The sequence below is a fragment of the Camellia sinensis genome, chromosome 7 (assembly GCF_055761805.1).
Source record: "Camellia sinensis isolate YWXY chromosome 7, ASM5576180v1, whole genome shotgun sequence".
Taxonomy (NCBI): Eukaryota; Viridiplantae; Streptophyta; class Magnoliopsida; order Ericales; family Theaceae; genus Camellia; species Camellia sinensis.
Window position 1 is genome coordinate 8,651,623 of NC_138967.1, and position 9,896 is coordinate 8,661,518.

Consider the following 9,896-nt stretch of genomic DNA (forward strand, 5'->3'; position numbering starts at 1 on the left):
AATAATAATTAAAAAAAAATCATTATCGAGCTTTGAGTCAAGCTCGAGCTCAATTAATATTAACTAGTTGAGTAGAGCTCAAGTTCGATTAGTTATCGAGCGGAGCTCGAGTTGGATAATCAAATGAGCTGAGTTCGAGTCCAGCAGTATATTCAAAGTAAAAACCAAGCAATAAAATGAAATTAGAAAAATGATATTTACTTTTTGAGTGGTTGAATGATTTGGAAAAATTAATTTGTTAAAAAATATATGTCAAAGTGACAATAATCGGGAGATACATTATGGATCCCCGACCAAAGTTTCATTTAAAATATTCAAAATTCAATTTTTATAAGTCAATTAAGATATACACAAAGGGCTTGTTTGATTAGTAAGGATTAATAGTTAGGGCATTAAGAATTCATGAATTAGTGTATAATTGGTTATCCAGTTGAATTATTGAGATACATAATTTTCTCTCATCTAAGTTTATTTTGCAATAGATATAAAAATTTATAATCCTAATTATATGTATGGTTTGTATTATTAGTTATAAGATTAAAAAAAATTATCAATTTTGTTGAATAGAATAACTATTAAAATCTAATCCAAATAATAAATTTTGTAATCAAACAATGAAATGTGATTCCTATGAATAGTCAACCTAATCAAATAAGCCCACATATATAGTACTATTTAAAAATACATACTCACAATAATTTAATCAAAATGTTTGCCCAGCATCATAAATTCCACAACATATTCAAAAACTACCACCATATATTTCGATGTTGAATGTGTGCCGATGAGTAAAAGGGTTGCGTGTATCTTAAGAAATATATAAGTATGAAAACAGAATTTCTCTCTACACTACAAGAATTAACATTTTTAGCAACAAAAAAATTGGTCGCTAAAAGTCTATTTTTGGTCGGAAAAAGTTATCCGCGACCAATTTTTTTGGTCGCTAGTTTGGTCGCCAATTGAGGGTCGGCAAAAGTAATTCGCGACCAAAATTTTTGTTGGTCGGCAAAAGTTGGATTTGTCGACTAAATTTTTGGTCGCTAAATATTTAATTACCGCAACTCATTTTGTCGCTAAAACACTTTGGTCGCGAAAAGTCGCCTTTTGCCGACCAAATTTCTTAGTCGCCAATTGACACATTTCGCGACCAAAAAGTTTGGTCGCCAATTGTGACATTTCGCGACCACATTTTTTGGTCGCCAATTGTGACATTCTGCGACCAAAATTAGTTTGGTCGCCAATTGTTACTTTTCGCGACCAAAACTGTTGGTCGGCAAAAGTGAGTTTCCACGACCAACAAAATTTTTGGTCGGCAATAGATGTATTTTTTGCGACCAAAACTCTTGGTCGACAATTATCATTTTTTGCGAAAAAAAATAATTTATTTGTCGCGACTAATAAATTGGTCGCCAAAGCAGGAAAACAATACACCTATAATTCCTAATAATTCATTCAATCCATAACAAACCTATAATTTTAAAGCATCATTCAAATTAACGGATGCTGTAGGGGCTCAATACTCCAGAACTATTTTATCTTAATATATTGTTATGCTTTGTTTACCAAAAAACAAAACAAGGTGTGCAAAACCTCTCTAATAAATAATATCAAAATTTTCTTTTATTTCTTTCTCAAGCTATGTAAGGGCACAAGTTCATAGCATATTCATCGTCATGTGATGAATGTGTCAGGAAAGAAAAAATTATAGAAAAATAAAATATATTTTTACAAAATTTTCTCATAAACTAATGTAACATCAAGTAATAAATTTTAAAATTTTAACATAAAGCCAAGCTCTTCATATCTCATGTCAATCCTCATAATCATAATCCACACCATAGGCTCCTCAGCTTTCAACACCTTCACCGTAATCAGTCTTGTGGTCAAATTCATTTTCATACTTTCTTATTTCAGACTCAATCTGTCGGTGCTAAACTTCTTGTTAAACTTTGTATCGCATTTTGCAATTATGCCTTCCGTGTTGGCATTCTCAGCACCTTGGCTCTGTAAAGACATTGAAATGGATGTATAGAAATACATTAGCCAACTCTCAGTGTAGCTTTGTCTCATAGCAAGTAATAAATTTCAGATTAATGGAACAAAAATAACAGTAAAATAGCATGGCATCATATTGTAACTTGATTTGTTAGATTTGAAATTGAGAATTCATGTAAATATGATGAATAATCCCACCAAATGATTATTTCAATCCTTCCATCTAACTTGAGCCAAACACGCGCAACTTATCATCATATAATTACCTGTTTTAGAAACTGTATTTGAAAAAAAACATTATAAAATGACAATGACGATTGTATTTTCCTCCACGTCTCGTTTTCATTTATAAAAAGGGCTGCAACCTTCATTGGCAGGAAGAACTGAAGTTTCCTATGTTAAGTGCGCCATTGAATTACCATAGGACAACGTTGGTTGGAGTTATTGCAATGGAGCTGAAGTCTTGTAAAATTCAGTGGGAAGGTAAGTTTATATTCAAGTGACCATTAACTTGAGGTCGAGACCATTTGTGTTGTGGGGATTGGTATATGTCAATTTGTTCTACCCTTTCAATTCTTAGTTTTGATTTGTTTCCATCACTAACCAAACCAAACTGGCCCAATACACATCGGTTGGATTTGGTTATTTAGTTTTCCCATTAACTATGGTGCATATGGCCACAAAATGGATAGGTTTGGCTCACATCTCATAATCAAACCATAAAGCACTTCTGAGAGTACAAAGAATGCGGCATTGATGACATACTAGGAGATTTATCTCTGCAGCTAATAGGGTATTCCATGAGCTTTCAGCATTTCACATGCTATGTAGTATATGAATGTAGACGTCCCCGAACGCCCCGAGAGGAACGAGCTCCCGTTCTGTTCATTTGGGGTCACTACAGCTTAGGACTCTCAAATTGTCATGGTTCTTAATCTGAACCAAAGAGTCCAAATCCGGCAAATCGTTTTGAGAAAAATAGATTTTTGAAAGAAGTGCCAAACATGGACTGCTTTGCCAGATACAGAGTCGCCACCTAAATACTTTATTTTTGGGGAAATTTAGGAAACCCTGGCTCGGTGTCAAAGTCCACGTGTCCGTCATCACCAAAGTTGCCTCGGCTCGGGAACTTGGGTACGATTGGGGAAGGTCACTTTGTGAGCACCCCCGCTCGCCCGGTCAGAGACCGGCCTCTACTAACCATGATATCTATTTTTGAAAACATTGTGTGTTCTTATTCCGGTTATTAGCCTAGGTTACTATGTGATGCGCACAGCATACAAGTATAGACTGAGTCGCCTGAATTGGAACAAAACATTTCATGTTTGTTTTTGAAAGGTGGTTTGCTACTCGCAAGTAGGCTTAAAATGCAGATTTTGCCACCCTCAGGTGGGCTTAAGAAAAAGATGGTTTTGCCACTATCTAGTGGGCTTAAAACTCACAGTTAATGATTTGTTCCAGTCCAGATAACCCAGCCTTCACCCACAGGCATTCAGGCAGTTATATCACATAAGCAAATAGCCTCATGGTAAGCATGCTATTCATGGCAGTCACTCACACACATGCAAGGATGCTAAAGCATAAAACTCACCGAGTACTCCAAGCCAAAACAGAAACTATATTAGAAATCATGCATGATCCTAAGTATACAGAAATGCCTAATGCAACACATGCAAAATGCAACTATAGCAGGCTCGGCTATTCTAAACATGGCATATGAGATGCAACAGTTAACAAGTATTCAACTTTGAAATTGAAATACAATGCAGTTAGTATGATGCGCCGAGCCCGGTGCATGCAAAACAAATGAATGATGCAAACATGCTGTCATACTGTATGCTAATTGAAATATGCCCTAATCTAACCATCATAAGCAGGTAAATAAAAAGGAAGAAAGACATGGGGTTGGAAGACATACATCACACTCACGCACACTTATTACAATTATGCCCTCGCACAGAGGGTCCGAATAAATAATACAGTCCCAAATGAAAGAATAGTACAGTCCAAATGTTACAGTCCAAATAATGTACAAATTCCTAATTAATTAACAAATTAACTAAGAAAATAAATAAACTGGCATGCAAGCCAGGGACTGCCTTGATTCCATTCCGGATGATGAATGATGCATGCCCGGGTTGCCTTTGTGCGGAAATCCATGACGATGCCCCAATTAGCCTCTGTTTACACCTTTTCTTGAAATGCGTGCCAAGCTCCGAAAAGTTGCCGATTCTTCATTTTGCTGCAACAGAGAGCAGGAAAGGGGCATGGAAATGTATTTTCACAGATATATGCATGCCTCGATCCTCGTGCCACCAATCACGCATATCGATGCATGATGGCCGAGGAGTCGAAATGTGCAACTCAATATAGAATGAATGCACGTGTAAACACAACAAGAACCTAACTCCATCATGGATGATCCGAAGCGTCGGTGACTTGGAATTGAGACACGTTCCGTCACTCAGAGTACGAAACGTACCTCGTTTCCCTTGCCCGGGCTAACTCCTATTCCGAACACGATGCAATATGCATGACATGCATGAAATGCAACTAAGATACAATCCTAACATGCACAATGTTATGGAATGGCATACATGCTGCACGAGGTAATACACAACCGAGCATACACAATGCTATGGATGAAATGGCATACGCAATGCAATAATGGGCTTACACCAACATGAGAGAGCCTCAGCCACACTCACATAGGAGGCCATCAGATGAAAACAAGACAACTCGAAATGCGTGCACGCGTGCACGCAACCGAGGACCGACCCTCAGGCACCGAAATGCCACTCTAATGAGACATGGCAAAGACATGGAATATGGCATATGATAATGCAAAAACCAGAGGTAAAATGAGATGCAAAACAGCCCCGAAACCCGGTAAAATGAAACCCGATGCATGGAATTTCTCCCGAAACATGGATTTTGGCGCATGAAATGGCCTATAGCTATGCAATGCATGCATAATTTGAACATGAGATGAAAATACAGAAGAAATGCAGCCCCTAGACAAGCATTTTTACAGTTCAAAGCATGGCCAAACAACAAACACAAATAGGGCAAAAATAGCATGCAAAAATGGCCCTAAATGTGAGATAATGAAACAACTCACAGCTGTTGACCCCAAACAGATTAGGGCCCTTCTACAATATTGAATAGGGGCAAAAAATATGATATTTTACAGTTGATGGCCAAGCCTAAATTAGTATACAAGTATGCTCAAAATGCCATGCAAGATAGGGCCCAAAAGAGGTCAAAACACAAAGTATACAAAACATTCATCAAACAGCCAAAGACCCTTAATGAAACATGAATATGGGGTCAAAATAAGATGTTTTCAGTTCTGTAAAATGACCAAAAACAGAAGCATAATAGGCTAATAGATCATGCAAAAATGGGGACCAAAGAGGGATATAATGACAAGTGGCATATGGAGGTCCCAAACAGTGATGAGCCCTTCTTCAATATTGAAGAAGGGCTCAAAATAAGCCTATCTATAGTTTACATCATGCTCCAAAACAGATCACACATAGGCTAAAAATACTATGCAAGATAACGGTATATGAGAAGGATAATGAAGCAAGTGCAAGATAGGGACCTCAAATGCCAAAATTCCCTTAATGAAACATGAAATAGAACTCAAATAAAGGGTACTTTAAGTTTTGGTCAGAGCTCAAAACAGCAAGCAAAATAGCTAAAAAAATGTTGCAAAATTAAGCTCAAAAAGGAGGAATTGGTACTTACCCTTGGAGACCAACCCTTGGTTGCTTCTTGGCTTGAGAAGTGGTGCCTCCTAGCTGCTGGAAAGCTCCCCAAGCTGATGGAAATGGAAGTGGTGGAGTGGTGCTAGGTGATGGTGTGAAAATGGGATAGAATTTGAGTGTTTTTTGAAGGAAAATGAGAGAGGGAGAGGGATATAATACAAGAGCACTTGGGGAAATTTTTTGTAACCCCTCTCTCAATGCTGGAGGCCAGCTTTGTAGACCAAAGAGGGGGGAAACAAGCCAAGTTTCCCCCCAAAAGTTGTCCCCCCGGATAGAGATTTTTGGAGGGAAAAAAGTGTATAGCTGTAATGTACATGTTGCAAGGATCATGGCCGGCCACTTATTGGAGCTGCAGGTGGCCGGCCGGCCACCTCCCATAGCCGGCCGGCCAAGGGTCAAAAGGGTCAAGAAGATTTAATGGCCGGCCACCACAAATTGGTGTCCTCCCAGGTGTCCTCAACACAGCCCTGTAGTTCAAAATTGTCAACTGTAAAACAGGAGAGAGAATAGGCCATTTTTAGGAGGGGTTCAAAAGGGTCAGGTGGAATTACTGGCCGGCCACTAACTTTTAGGATCCTCCCATGTGTGTACATCACAAATATGTGGTTAAGAGTTCAAGAAAATGGCCCAAGGGTATTCAACATTGGCTTGGAAGTGAGAAAAACGGGCGTCGGAGGGCGCCAGAGGATATATAACTGGTTGCTGAAACAATTGCTGGCCTCCCACCCTTCTACGGCCTTCCTGGTGATGAAACAGAGGTACCTGCCAAAAATGAACAAAAATCGATGCAAAACGAATGTTCGGGGGCCAAAACACGCAGTTCGGGGCCCCAAAAATTGCCTGTTGAGTACCGAAAGTGCCACTCGACCACGAAGTGGGTCTCTCAGACCTCAGTTTCCCTCAAAAGGGAGTAAATAGGAAGTATGCCAAAAACCGGAGCAATAGGAGATGGTTAAGCGGTCCCGAACCGAGGCACACGGCCTGACGGCTCCGAAAACCGAGAACTGGGCTCCGAAATGGGAAAAATGGCCTACAGCCACAAAATGTAGCCCACGGCCACTGAGAGATGGCCTACGAGACCTCTTCCCCCCCTCAGGAAAAGAAACAGAGAAAACCGAGCCTGGTTCGCAAACCGAGACAATGCACAGAAGAAGGTTCGGAAATCCGGAGGCAGGGCTCACGGCCGCGACTCTGAGACTTCTAAATGAGCATAATATGAAGTATCACCGAGCGCTCAACTGGTGACGTCTGAGTCTTAAGGTCGGTCAAAAATGGGGTGTCTACAATGAACTACCGACATTTTTCTACTATATAAGTTCAGAACTCTGAATTAATGTTTTCTCTCTCCCCCATATGGTTATTTAGATTTTTTATTCAAATCATTTCAGTGCAAAAAGTGGTGCTAATAGAAGAGACAAAGTGAACGGATGTGAGGATCCTCTGAGGTGAAAACTAGAACAGTTTTACGGTGAAATGAGGGTTAAATATTCCTACCAGAAAATGAAGCAGGACAGCGTGTCTCAATCTCCTTAGTTTTACATGCTTCAATTGAATGGCACTCTTTGAGATCAGACAAATGCATGTATTCAATATCTAACTTGGCAACATATTCAACAACACAACAAAGGGCTTTACATGTGTTTATTTGTGTAATCAGTACATTCAAAGGACTCCACATCTAAACTAGTGCTAGTTCTTCTATGATTTTACTTACAGAAAGACTATAGCAGTCAAAAGGCCGTGAGTACAATAAAACAAATGTTATTGGTTTTGTTGTCAAATCAATTTCATCTCATTAGCTACATATCATGGGTATTTACAGTATCATGACTATTAACCAGCTTTTGCTCCAAATTACCTACACTCGAAGAGGGTAATATCTGAAAGAAAGGAACAAAGAAAAGGTAGCATTACCGTTTCATGTTTACTATTCATTTGTTCCCAAATAATCTTTTTGTAATGCATCTCTTCCTTACTGTGCAGATATTTGTCAACCTGTAAAAAATTTGACATTGTTTCGAAGTTATAAATTCGCTGATCTGATAAGTCAATCAGGTAACATTTACCAATTAAGTCAAGAACACAACTTGCTTTAAAACTTGCAGCATACCTCAACATCATCGATATCAGAAAGGCTTTCCGACTCGTCAATTGCTGCCATTCTACTCAGATGCTCATATCTATGCAGCTGACCAGATACCTTGTTACCATCTTGGCATCCATCAGAAGCTCCTGAAACATCAGAATGTTACTTTGACTTAAGCTTTCAAGTTTAATCCCTAAAATAATGCATGACAGGAATTTCATGAGAACAATTCGTTACCCTTTTGGGTATTCAAGAATCCACTTCTTACAACATCTGCACGTACTTTCGAGGACGGTGTTACTTCTTTCTCTAACTAAAAAACAAACATGAAAACAGAAGTGTGTGGAAAGATAAACTTGATCCAAGATCTCTCTTACACACCTTAAAGTCATTAGTTTATCAATCACGGAACAGAAACAAGGAGTAATGAGGAAGAAAAAGCTGCATAATCCTAAATTACTTCTAACAGTATATTTGAATATATATCTCAACCATAGTGAAAAATTCGGGAAATGGGAAGCAATGCACAAGATTGTGAGCAAAATGTCTTTGTAAGTCTAAGGAATGGAGGCAAAGGTCTTTTAGTTTATACAAATTACAATACACATTTCATGAGAAGAAAAAAAAAAACATGAAATTTATCTTTAAAATTTGAATATGCCATGCCTTTAGCTCATTGGGTGGGGATCATATATTTCCAAGCTAGGGAGGGATTTAGGAGATAAATGGTAGGAGAAGTTGAAAGTATATACAACTGAATTATGATCCCATTACCCTGAATTAGACATGCTGCTACTTTAGTTTTCCACATCTTTTTTATGCTTCAAGAGTCAAAAATCTTTTTTTTCTTCTTTTTTCATTTTTAAGATTTTCTGCGCATGGGCTCAGTTAGTGTTCCATGGGCCTTCTTTTGTGTCACATTATTGTGTTTTTATACATGATCCTTAGTTTATTACTTTGTTTAGATCAATTTTGTAACTCAATTACCTTAGGGGTCGTTTCTTAGTGTTGTCTTCATGCTGAATACCATATACTCTTAATGCAAAAGAAGGGCACTTAACCCTTGAAAGAATCACCAAGGAATTGCAAGCTAACGGTTTATACGTGAAGAACATCAACCTTATCTTGAGACTACTTAGAAAACTCAAGAATGCAATCAAACAAGATACAACAACACCACCTAGTGGACTAACACACATCCCATTGATAAAAAAATAAAAAATAAACAAAAAAAAATGCCATAACAAGAAACTTAATTGCAAGAATTGCCTAATGGGGTGACGTTTCTACGATCTAAAACAAGAAACTTGTTAGAACCATGGTGGAGATAGAATTGTGGTTCCAACTGGGATGAGGCCACTCAAACATATGAATCTCGAAGAAACAAAAAAAATAAACAAATAGTAAATCTATCAAGGCAAAAGTGTCGAAACACATCACTTAAAAAACACACAATTGAACTCAAACTTACTGAGATTCGAACCGAACAGAGGATTGAACCACGGCCCAGAACGCGAAAAACCCTCTTCAAAATCAAGTGTACAGAAACACACAACTGAACTCAAACTTACTGCGAGTTTTGCGCGGCACCTCCATCCCCACTGTAAAGGGCGAAAATGTTATCAAAACCCTAATTACAAAAAAACCCAATTGAGAAAGTAAACAAGGAGGAGGACATACGAGTCTACAAGTATCGAAGGTGAAGTCAGATACACCGTGTTTATTGAAGAAGTCGGTGGCCTCGTCGAGGATGATCGGATGGTGGAGATTGTACTCTTGAGTGCAACTAGAACACCTGCAAAAACAGGACTTGAATGGATAAGAATTCAAACCAGGACTTGAATGGACAAGAATTCAAACCAGCAGAATTCAATCCAGGATTTAGTGAGTGGTTTAAAGAGCAAAATATAAATAGCAATAAATATAAACCAGCAGAATTCAAACCAGGACTTGAATGGACAAGAATTCAAACCAGCATAATGCAGTGGTAAAATCATGGTCAACGTCAAACTCGTTCATTAGGTTGCTAAAATACGCATTTC

General features: G+C 38.4%; 1 long non-coding RNA gene across 1 annotated transcript; it reads right to left on the minus strand.

Moving 5' to 3' along the window:
• Positions 1-1,602: 1,602 nt before the first annotated feature.
• LOC145794587 (uncharacterized) lies at positions 1,603-9,453 on the minus strand. The gene is made up of 5 exons (XR_014334503.1): positions 9,326-9,453; positions 8,092-8,167; positions 7,879-8,000; positions 7,683-7,763; positions 1,603-2,004 (listed from the first exon to the last, which is right to left on the minus strand). It is a non-coding gene; the product is annotated as an uncharacterized LOC145794587 (long non-coding RNA).
• Positions 9,454-9,896: the final 443 nt, after the last annotated feature.